Source organism: Halichoerus grypus, chromosome 6, assembly GCF_964656455.1.
Source record: "Halichoerus grypus chromosome 6, mHalGry1.hap1.1, whole genome shotgun sequence".
NCBI classification, from domain to species: Eukaryota; Metazoa; Chordata; class Mammalia; order Carnivora; family Phocidae; genus Halichoerus; species Halichoerus grypus.
In genome coordinates this window covers 65,939,427-65,951,876 of record NC_135717.1, presented here as the reverse complement: position 1 = coordinate 65,951,876, position 12,450 = coordinate 65,939,427, and the positions used below count along the sequence as shown (strand labels likewise).

Here is a 12,450-nt window from a genome sequence, read left to right as displayed (position 1 = left end):
ACTATATCTTCTTGTATTTTTACTTTATGACAACTTTAGCTGTCATTTAAATTAAAATTTGAGTTATTCATGCAGGATAAAAATCCTTGTATTTAAAAGGCTACTTCTTTTGAACATTTTTTTTAAGTTCTCTTAAGCTTTTGACTTTTTTTTTAAAGATTTTATTTATTTATTTGACAGAGAAATAGAGAGCACAAGTAGGCAGAGAGGCAGGCAGAGGGAGAGGGAGAAGCAGACTCTCCACCGAGTAGGAAGACCGACGCGGGGCTCAATCCCAGTGCCCTGGGATCATGACCTGAGCCGAAGGCAGCCGCTTAACCGACTGAGCCACCCCGGCGCCCCTGACTTTTTTTTTTTAATGGTGTGATCCAAAATCCTAATGAAAATATGTCTCTAGGTTGTAGAAGAGCGAAATGACGCTAAGTTACAACTTTCTCGAGAACAGAATGCCAGAGTATTACAAGATGGAATTCTAAAGAATCACCTTTGCAAACAAAAGGAGATAGAAGTGGCTAATAACAGAATGAATTCTGGGGTATTTTCTTTAGTTATTTTTAAGTACATGTGTGTATGTATTTGTATGTATATACATTTTATTTTCTGAAATTATGTTTTCTCCATGTATGCATATATATATTTTAAAAACCAACACTGTAGATCATGAAAAGCATAGAGGATTTTTAAAGTATATATATATGTGTGTGTGTGTGTGTGTGTGTGTGTGTGTGTGTGTGTGTGTGTATTTGGGGGGGAATAAGGGGTGATGACATTTTTGGTCCAGTGGATAAAGTAATATCCTTAATTTAAATGTGTTTGTCTGCAAGAGTCAAATAGTGACATTCATCATGTCCTCATCCAAAGGAGAGGCTTTTAGTATTTTCCATAAGAATTGTTGAGCTTTCCATATGCTCAAAACTATTGCTACTAACAACATGTGTTTCAACTTTTGGCAGTTACTTCATCACCTCTGTATTGAAAGAGAAGCTAGCTTAACACTGCCACTGATGAACAGGAGAAGAGTGTAGCCTGTTCAGAGACTTTATTTTGGATTTAGTCTCTACTTTTGAGAAAAGTAGCAATTTGCTCCAAGTAGTATCCTATTTCATTACAAGGCGCTTTTGGAACAATTATATGCTAATGATAATTTATTGATGAGTGTTTTATTCCTAATAAAATAGCTCAGTGTATTTTCCCCTATTTTAAACATTTTTAAACATCAGGAAGAGGAAATAAAATTTATTGCAGCAGCAAATAATCTCATGATTTTTCTAAGAGCTGTATAAATTTTACCTTCTTTACCATCAGTATTTTGAAATATAAGGCTTCTTTTGTATTTATGATTTACACTAGAGAAGAGCTGCGGTTTGGTGTAAGAACACTAGTAGTGGAGTAAGAAGACCTGGGGAAAGTCCTGCAGCTCACTTAATGTTTTTCACCTCTCCATTCTAGAATTGTGATACCTAAAAAGTTCACTGATGTCGGTAGAAGTGTTTATAGTATAGTGCCTAGATCTGTCAGTTATCAGTAGATGTAGTTCTTATAAGTGACTATAGAAATGTTAGAAAAGTAGAATTTCTATGGAATATGGTCAGGAAAAAAGAATTTTAGGAAATTTAATCTGTCAAAATAAATGCACAGCTAGGGATTTTATTGTGGGGTAGCTATGTTAGATATCAGACTGTAAATTCAATTTTTAGTGTAATCAGATTTATTAATCTTTTATTTCAGGCTTTCTGGGTTTGTTGTAAATCAGAGAAAGACCTTTCCAGTTCTGAGATTCTTAAAAATTTTGTCTTGGTTTCTTTTTTCCTTTCATGCATTCACTGTCTTCAATTAAATTTTTGAAACTTTGGGAATTTATGCTTGTATAAAGTTTGAGGTTTGGACCCAACTTTATTTTTTTCCAGTTGGGATATCCACTTACTGCAACCTACTCATTGTATAAATATAGGTTATTCTTTAATTTCAGAGAAAATCAGGATAATGTCATTTTATTGAGTTCCAGCTAAAAGTCTCCTTTGTTTTACTTAGATTTCTAATAGTCATAAAGAAGAAAAAGATCTGTTGCCTAAAACCCACATGTGGCAGGATGAAATTGCCATGCAATTCACTGGAAATAGACACAGTAAACAGTAAGAACCAGGACATGGAAAAGAGATATGTGAAGAAAAGTGAAGACATTGAAATTATAAAAGAAAAGAATGTCAGTCTTCTAAAGACCATAAAACTGAATGAGGAAACATTAACAAAAACAATATTAGAATATAGTGGACAGATTAATGCTCTGACCACTGAGAATACAATGCTAAAGTCTAAACTGGAGAATGAAAAGCAAAACAAAGAAAGACTGGACACACAAGTTGAATCATATCGAGCTAGACTAGCTACTGCTCTAGAGGATTATGATCAGAGTCAGGCATCAAAAAGAGACCTAGAACTTGCTTTCCAGAGAGCAAAAGATGAATGGTTTCGTCTGCAGGACAAACTGAATTCTGATGTGTCTAACCTAAAAGAAAACAATGAGCTTCTTTCTCAAAACCTTTCTAAAGCTGAAAGTAAATTCAATACTTTAGAAATTGAGCTCCATCACACAAGAGACGCTCTCAGGGAAAAGACTTTGGTTTTAGAATGTGTACAGAGAGACCTAAGTCAAACACAGTGTCAGAAAAAGGAAATGGAACACATGTATCAAAATGAACAAGATCAAGTGAATAAATACATTGGAAAGCAGGAATCCTTAGTGGAGAGATTATCTCAACTACAAAGTGAAAATATGTTGCTTCAACAGCAACTAGATGATGCTCACAACAAAGCTGCCAGTAAAGAAAATGTAGTAATTAATATCCAAGACCAGTTTCAGGATATCGTAAAAAAACTTCAAGCTGAAAGTGAAAAACAAGGTCTTTTGCTGGAAGCAAGCAATAGAGAGTTAATCAATGAATGCAATCTTTTAAAAGAAAGAATGTATCAGTATGAAAAGGAGAAAGTAGAAAGAGAAGAAGGATCCAGAAAGATAAATATTTTTCAAGCTTTCTTTTTTTCTTTTTTTTTTAATTTAATTTATTTATTTGAGAGAGAGAATGAGACAGAGAGCATGAGAGAGGGGAGGGTCAGAGGGAGAAGCAGACTCCCCGCTGAGCAGGGAGCCCGATGCGGGACTAGTTCCCAGGACTCCAGGATCACCTGAGCCGAAGGCAGCCGCTTAACTGACTGAGCCACCCAGGCGCCCCTGTTTTTCAAGCTTTCTAAGAGAATATTCAAAGTAATATTTGATTATTATTATTTTTTTTTTTTTTAGAGAGAAAGAGTGCACCTGCACATGAATGGGAGTGGGGCAGAGGGAGAGGGAGAGAGAATCCCAAGAGGGCTCCACATCAGAGAACTCCACCTCATGACCCCGAGATCATGACCTGAATGATTATGGCTGTATTTTGAATCTAGTTGAATATAAAAAATATATAGACTATAATTCAGCATAACTTGTATCCAGCAAATAAAAATTAGACTTGAGAGGGGTTTTAATTTGCATAAAATTGTTGTGTCATCTATGAAAGTTTAAGAGGTTAAGTTATAAATTGTTAATAGTAGGCTGATACTAATAATTTAGTCTTATACTGCTAAAATAATAATTTTAATCTTTGTCACCACATTTTAATACCATGATGAATAGATAAATGGAAATGTTCGTACCTGCAATGAGCATTTTGAAATTGAGATTCAATTAAGTGGATTAACTTGACGGTTTACTCCAGATTTCCCACATGAACTGAAGTGTAGATGCTGTATCTCAGTACTTTTCCTTTGGTAGCTTTTTATACATTTTAGGTTGGAATAATTTTATGTTCATTTATATAAATTTGAATTTTTAGTCTGAAATCATGTATCTTACGACCTTTTAACTTTTTGCAGGCATTTTTCATTAAATCATAATTTGGGACAACTGTGGTGAGCTTTAGCAAAACTGATTTAATCTTCCCACTGCTATTTATAATTTTTTAAGGCAATTTTACAAATAATTTGCTTATTTCAAAGTTCAATGACTATCATTTGGGCATAAGTTTGTCCCATACAAAGAGAATTGTATCTGTAATATATTAATTTGGCATTGGATCTCCATTTACAGATTAATGGGGGGTGGCAGGATTCTTGTACTGTAGCAGGAATGGAAGTCAGGGAGGGAGGTGAAAGCCAGGTTATCTAGGGCCCTTGAAGCCCATTAGAATGACTTCACTTTTGAGGGCGCCTGGGTGGCTCAGTTGGTTAAGCGACTGCCTTCGGCTCAGGTCATGATCCTGGAGTCCTGGGATCGAGTCCCGCATCTGGCTCCCTGCTCAGCAGGGAGTCTGCTTCTCCCTGTGACCCTCCTCCCTCTCATGCTCTCTTGTCTCTCATTCTCTCTCTCTCAAATAAATAAATAAAATCTTTAAAAAAAAAAAAAGAATGACTTCACTTTTGTTCTGAGATAGTAATCTATTGGAAGGATTTGAACAGAGGATTGCATACGTGAGGAACTTTGACATTAATTTAAGCTTCTAATAAAAAAGAGGGAAAACACTTCATCATGTAGAATTTACCACTGCTGGGCCCACCTAAATACCCATTTCTTTTTGAGACCTCAGTAGGGTGGGAAGCTTTGCAGATTCATCAACAAGGAATGGATAGTGGGGCTGAATTAATTACCTAAGTAACATAACACTGACTAGGCAGGAGGATGACACCTGTATGTGGTGATAATTTTCAAAGTACATATGTTAGAGTTATATATTATTAACATAACTTAATAGTAAGATAATTTATAAAATCAGTAACAGAAACGTCTTATTAGGTAGCTGTGAGACACCTTCAACTAGAACTGGCTGATGCCCTAAAAAAACAGTCTATGTCAGAGGCTTCACTGGAGGTTACATCACGTTGCCGTATTAATTTAGAAGATGAGACACAGGATTTGAGGAAGAAATTAGGTCAAATCAGAAGTCAGGTATGTATTAAATGTAGCATGTCAACAATTAATCTGTAGCAGGTTAATATAAAGTGTTTTAGGTTGCTAATTTCCATGGACCATTTTCTTTTGTATTTTCATTAAAATTTAGTGTAATTTTAGTATCTTCACAATGCACTTATTTCTTAAACTTTGACTTTCATTCTGCTATTTGTGTTATACATTTTTTTCCTTATAGTATTTACCCTTAGGAAAGTTGAGACTTATGCATCATTCCTCACAGAAATTGAGGGACTTTTTTTTTCCTACTAAACAATTTTTTTAAAGATTTATGTATTATTTGAGAGAGAGCGAGAGTGCGTGCGCATGCACATGCGTGAGTGGGGGGAGAGGCAGAGGGAGAGGGAGAGGGAGAGAATCTCGGGCAGACTCCCTGCCCAGCACAGAGCCCCACGCCAGCTCGACTCCATGATCCTGAGCTGAAATCATGAGTTGGATGCTTAACCAACTGAGCCACCCAGGTGCAATGTTTTTTAATGATATCTCTGTTACCATGATGAGGTGAGCCATATAAAATCAGAAGATAATCTTTAATGGAATGTTTCAGAAAATGGTCTTATTTCTCATGTTCACTTTTGTGAACGGATATAGAATCCGTACTGATTTTAGGATAACCTGTACAGAAAAGTCATTTTACAAACCAGTTGAACTTAGGCATTTCCTTCATTTTCTTTTCCTTTTAGATATATTGTAAATGCATAGAAATATTCAGATCATGTGTAGTATATACACCCAAAAGAGAGAATTAAGAAATTAAGAATGGGTGCTTCCATTGGATTTTTTTTTTTTTTTAAGATTTTATTTATTTGACAGACAGAGACACAGCAAGAGAGGGAACACAAGCTGGGGGAGTGGGCGAGGGAGAAGCAGGCTTCCCGCCGAGCAAGGAGCCTGATGTGGGGCTTGATCCCAGGACCCTGGGACCATGACCTGAGCCGAAGGCAGCCGCTTAATGACTGAGCCACCCAGGTGTCCCCATTGGATTTTTAAAACTTTATTGAGATATAATGCACATACCATACAATTCACCCATTTAACATGTACAGTTCAGTGTTTTGATTATATTCATAGAGTTGTGCAACTATCACTGCCATCAAGTAGAACATTTTCATCACCCTGGAAAGAAACCCTTAGCCCTGGAGCTACCAGCCTCAGGCAACCACCAGTCTACTTCCAGCCTCTATAGAGTTGCCTATTCTGAATATTTCATATAAAGGGGGTCACACAATGTGTGGTCCTTTGTGACTAGCTTCCTTCACTTAATGTTTTCAGGGTTCATCTGTGTTATAGCATATATCAGTGCTTCATTTTTTTTTTTTTTTTTTTAATTGTCAAACAGTACTCCATTGTGGGCCAAAACCCTTGTTCATTCATCATTTGATGCACCTTTGGGTTGTTTCCCACTTTATGGCCATTAATAATGCTGCTCTGAAGGTTGATTTAATTATTGTCTGGACATCTGTTTTTATTTCCCTGCCATCAGATTTTATCCTCTGAGTTAATTGGGTTGATTTCACCATCTCTCAGCCTTTTACTCATGCTGTCCTTTCTGTCCTTTTAGTTTCCCTTCCTCTTGCCGAATCCTACACTATTCAGACCTGGCTCATAGTCTCTCATTCTCCATGAAGCTCTCTCTGACTATTCTAATTCCCACTGACTTTACTCTCTTCACACTTGTCTCATCTAGTCTATGCAGAACAATTTAGTCCTTTATTTTACATTGGTTTTATTTTTTTCATGAGAGAGAATTTTGTCTTCTAAGTACACCTTTATCTAAGGGGAAAAATATGGGATATGCATGGTACCTATCCTTGTATAAATTGAGAATATTTTAACTTAACAGTTTTTAGGATAAAATTAAGTACTTTATACCATATCAATAATTTCTGATTGAAAACATTGACATAACAAAGCTTTTATTCTAAATGTATTTTAAGCAATTAAATGTAAAATTGAAAGCATTTAATCTGACAGAGGAGAAGTGTTCACTCAAATGCTTGTTTTATCCCCCTCACTGTGGAAAAACAGTCTAAATTTGCCTTTCTTCATTTTGCAGCCAGTACTGAGGTTACTTTACCAACTATAAAGCTCCGGGCACAGCTTTTCTTTTTTCTTTTATTTTTTACCTTTCTTTTTTAAAGTTTGTTTGTTTGTGTATTTATTTATTTATGTAATTTCTACACCCATTGTGGGGCTTGAACTCATGAGCCCAAGGTCAAGAGTCGCATGTTCTTCCCACTGAGCCAGCCAGGCGCCCCTGGGGACAGTTTTTTCTGATATGCCATACCACGTAGCCTTAATGTATTCATCAGAGTACTTGCTAAAGCAGTGTAACACAGACAGTTGCTAAGATAATATAAACATGAAATGATTTGGGAATGTTGATTTAGCAAGAGTCCATTATTTCCACGTCAGCGGCTTTACCTTGCCTCTGATGGTCATGTAAATATTTATTACTCAGTCTAGGAGGTACTATTTGCCCTGTAGTCCATGAGATTGTCCACTGAGTAGTATAGAGAGGAAGTAAGTTAAAATTATTATAAGTGGAAAAAAGTACTGGTACCTAGTGGAATTGGTAAAAGTTTTTTGAAGTACTGAGGATGTATTCTGGGCCTCATGCTCCCCATTTGCTGCCACTTTCAGTGGTATGAAGAATGATTTCAGTATAACTTGTATAAGAGACCACTTTCATTGGCCTGCCATCTGCCTAAAATATCAAATATTATTAGGACATAACCTACAGCAACAATAATAATGCTAATTGCAGACAGAATTTGGTGTGTGCCAGCTACCCTTCTAAATAGTTCATGTATAGGGGCACCTGGGTGGCTCAGTTGTTAAGGGTCTGCCTTCGGCTCAGGTCATGATCCCAGGGTCCGGGGATCAAGTGCTGCATCGGGCTCTCTGCTCCGCCGGAAGCCTGCTTCTCCCTCTCCCACTCCCCCTGCTTGTGTTCCCTCTCTCGCTGTCTCTCTCTCTCTGTCAAATAAATACAGTCTTTAAAAAATAAAAATAAAAATAAAAATAAAATAGTTCATGTATATTTCCTAGATTAATCTTCCCAACATCCCAGTGTGGTAGATACTATTATTATCTTCATTTTACAGAGAAGAAACTGAGACATAGAAATTTTAAGTAATTTGTTCCAGGTCACACAGCTAATACCCAGTGAGTTGGGATTCAGACCCCAGGCATTCTGGTTCCTACGAAGATAATGCCTCTCATACTATTCCATGAAATATCTAGTTGTCACTGAAACCAACATGTTAACTTTTATAATCACTGGAATAGCCATGGTCATTCACATATGTGAATATTTAAAACTATAATTGATGTGGTACTTAGAATACAAAATTAGAAATGTTTACCATAAGGTAATTTTCTATCATTCCCCCTTTGACCAATATATAAATTTGTAGGCTTAGCTGATAAAATATAATTTAAATACATTAAAAAGGTGACATTTTAGTAACTAGAGAAGTCAGCAAACTTTTCTGTAAGGGGATTGTAAATATTTTATTTTAAGATTTGATTTATTTGAGAGAGAGAAGGAATAGTGGGGAAGGGCAGAGGAAGAGAGAGAGAGAGAGAGAAGCAGACTCCCTGTAAATATTTTAGGCTTTGTAGGCCATAGGTCTCTGTTGCAGCAGTTCAAATCTGCTGTAGCCATAAAGCAGTACGTAGAGGAGAGTGTGGCTGTGTCCACTAAAATTTTATTTACAAAAACAGCTGATGGTGGTTTTATACTAGATTGCCAGGAGTTAAAAGTATTTCTTTTTTTTCTTTTTTAGTTGCAAGAAGCACAAGATCGACATGCAGAGGCTGTAAGATGTATTGAGACGTTGAAAGATCACGTGCAAAAGTACAATTTAAAGCAGCACAGAAAATAACTTGAGTATTTAGAAAGCAGAGAAGCAGTGTAGGATGAGAAATATATCAGTTATGATAATAAGTACATCATTGTTAAGCTGGATAAAAATTTCGGCTTTGCGCTATTTGGAAATGCATAAATTTTGCGTATTATCTTTAAATTTTGCACATTAACTATAAAACACAACCAGAAAAATGGCACAATTGCCAAATCTTCTACTTTTTAAATTTTTAAGAATTTATATAAGACCTTCAGATGTTTGTTTCGAAATTATACGGTACTTTTAAAATTTATGTGTGAGAATAATTTTAAAATTTTCATTTGAGGCTTGAAGTTGAAAATGCCAAGTTAAAAGTTACAGTCAAAAAACAAGCGGGCAAAATTGAACAACTTCAGGAAAACCTGTTAAGTACAAGTTCGGTAAGTCAGTCTCTTAATTTCTGTCCTACTGAAAAGGAATTTTTATTTCTCTAGTAGTAGTATATAAGACTATTTTGGATAATATGAAAATTCTCACTGATAAAAATGTTTATTATATTCATATTGTTGCTACTTGATACTGGTAGTATAATTCCTCTTTATAGATGAAGTTGACTGAATTCGTAAATTAATAATTTTTATAGTAAGCTTGTAATAAAAAAGATTGTGGTAGTCTAAGATAAGCAATATTTTATACATACCACATTTTATTTATCTATCTGGCAGTGGACAATTGTGGTTTTCCACCTTTTGGCTATTGTTAGTAATGCTGCTGTGAATATTGGTATACAAACGTCTGAGTCCCGACTAATATTTTTCAGTATGTTTAAAAATTCCCAAACTTTGAGTAATAATTTGATCTTGATTCTGACTTTCTCTTGTAATCTAAACCCTTCAGTGAGATTTGAGAATGGATTACTCTCATGATAATTTGTTGTGATTTGTAATTATAAATTTGTAATGTGTTGTCTTCATCAAGAATGACTACTAGGTCATTATGCAAACATTTTTCTCAAAGGAATATATTTTTCTCTTTGTTGGATTTTGAAAAGGAAAAGAGATGCTAGTGAAAAAGTGGAAATGACTTCTCAATCAGGGCCTTACAGAGTAACATCGTGCTCCTAGCATTCACTGCAAGTTCAGGAACTAATTTTTTTTTTCATTAATTTGAGTTAATCAGCCTTTCAGAGATTTAACAATCCAATCGCAGAAAAGATTAATGTGCAATCCAGGATTCCAACTTATTGATACGTAATGAAAACTATATAAGTATTTGCCAAGCAGAACCGGATTATCATGCCATTTATACCCTCCTTCATAGGGGAGGCTACCAGTGATTTAAGATGAGAAGACTGCATTGTGAGTCCTAAGTTGGAACAATGAGGTAGATGCACCTACCACTAATTTCTTTTAGTCACAAAAGCTGCATCCTTGCAAATTTCATTATACAGCTATACCTATCAGGGGAACTAGCACATTCTGTTGATTGGTCCTTTTTGTGGCCAAAGAAACATCGAAAATAATTTTTTTTCTAGATTTCCTATAAATTAGTCACATTGTATTACTATAGTTTTCATTGAGCAAGTAACGTGACAACATGTGAATGAGAATGCCAGGAGTTGTCCCCCTACGGTGTCATATAGAAATCTATTAAGGAAGGTATCAAATCTTGTAAAGTTTGTAAGAATAGCCGTAGGTATTCTGTAGATTCCAATGGAAATGAGTTAGGTTATGACATAAAATTATTAGCCACTTTAAGGTCTACCCTGTGAAACAAACACTTAGCTTTCAACCAACTCAGTCCATAGTCCTAACATCTCTAGAAGGATTTTATCTCATGAATCCCCAGGCCAGAGACTACCTGGGTTAAGATATTTGATGGACATAGTTTTGAGGTGAAGAGTCTGGATTGGGAAGAAGAGATAGCTCTAGGCTGACTTAAGCTTCCAAACAATATAGTCAAGTATGTGTCTGAAAAGAACTTCAGAAGAAGACTTCCATAAGATCCAATCTCTATGGAATAGGAAATTATTCAAAAGAAAACAAAGGCAAACAATTGATAGTCTGACTCTTGTGAGAAACATTTGCATCAGAAAAGAAAAGCAAGACAGAGTATGGTGGTCAGCATCCTAAGGGTAAGGGTGCCCCCGAGATGACAAAATAACAATACAGTCAAAGTAATACCAAAAAGAGTCAACATAAAATGTACAAGATTAGCTGTCTAGGGCTACCTGGGTGGCTCAGTCAGTTAAGTGCCTGCTTTCGGCTCAGACCATGATCTCAGGGTCCTGAGATCGAGCCCTGCTCAGCTGGGAGTCTGCTTCTCCCTCTCCCTCTGCTCCTTCCCCTATTCATGCACTCTCTATTTCAAATAAATAAATTTTAAAAAAATTAAAAAAAATTAGCTGTCTATAAAGGTAATCCCCATCAGGTAATGGTTTTTGAGTGTGATGTTGAGAATATTGTCTATGAGGGACTAGAAGGAAGATCAAAAAGTAGAGATGACCTCAGTAAAGGGGTCAAGGCTGGAAATGTAGATTAGAGAATCTGGTTTTGAAGCCTTGAGATTTAACCAACTCTGAGAGGATTTGATAAGAGGAATAGCAAGGGTCAGGGACTAACCGCGGTTGCTGTCCTTTAGAAATAAAATGGGATTAGAGAGCAGAGGGAGGGTATGGTCATTGTTTTCAGCTGTTGCTGAGAAGTAAAGGAGGATAAAGACTTTAAAAAAAAGATCCTTGATGACCCTTAAAATTTTTTAGTGGAATTCCAGGACTGAAATTCCGATTTTAGTGTAAAAGCAGAAAATAAGTGTTGGAAAGATGAATCTGTGGATGAGATGACACATTAAAGAATGCTCAAGTCTATTGAAAGGGGAGAAGCAGGATGATAGAAAAAGCTGCAAGAGTTAAGCAAAAGTTTTTATGTAATATCGAGAAGACTTAAACTTTATTTAAAGAGAAAGGTATTGAAATTGAAACCTTGCAGAGATGCTTGCAATGCTTGCAGAGAATGAGAGTATCTCATTCTAAAGTCAGGCGATCATCAAAACTGTAATGGGGACTGCATAGGAATTTTTCAGAGATTATCTTAAAAAGGTATGATCTCACAAAACCCAGAGTATCTTAAGCTATGGATGAAAATGTTTCTAGGGCATCTTTAGAAACTAAAATGTAAATATAACCACTTTTTAAAATTTTTCATTAATACGTAGTATTAATATGGGTAAGAACCTCTGTATTTAACAAGTAAATTTTGGCAATTTAAATTCTAGAAAAAATAATGATGAAAATGTAAAATCAGTTTAAGCTGTTTTTAAGAAAGGTCCTTATATTTGAAATTTGTATTTATTGGCATCAGGTTTATAAAACTATATTATATAAAACTTAAAATTATAAATTTTAAACTACATTATATAAATTTAAAATTATAAATTTATAAAATTTATAAAATGTAGTTTCTGAGCCTTTCTAAACATGTTATTACTTATGAATTCGTGAGAAATAATATTTTATGAGAGAACAATGAGTATCTAGATTTTTAAATATAATTTTCTTTAAAAATTTTTTTCAAAGTCTGATGATGAAAAGGGACAGATAAG

At 35.3% G+C, this 12,450-nt stretch overlaps 1 long non-coding RNA gene across 1 annotated transcript; it reads left to right on the top strand.

Annotated features, from left to right (window-relative positions):
- The first annotated feature begins 8,519 nt into the window (after positions 1 to 8,519).
- LOC118552736 (uncharacterized) lies at positions 8,520 to 12,446 on the top strand. Its single transcript, XR_004925672.2, has 3 exons — positions 8,520 to 8,861; positions 9,197 to 9,290; positions 12,425 to 12,446. It is a non-coding gene; the product is annotated as an uncharacterized LOC118552736 (long non-coding RNA).
- Positions 12,447 to 12,450: the final 4 nt, after the last annotated feature.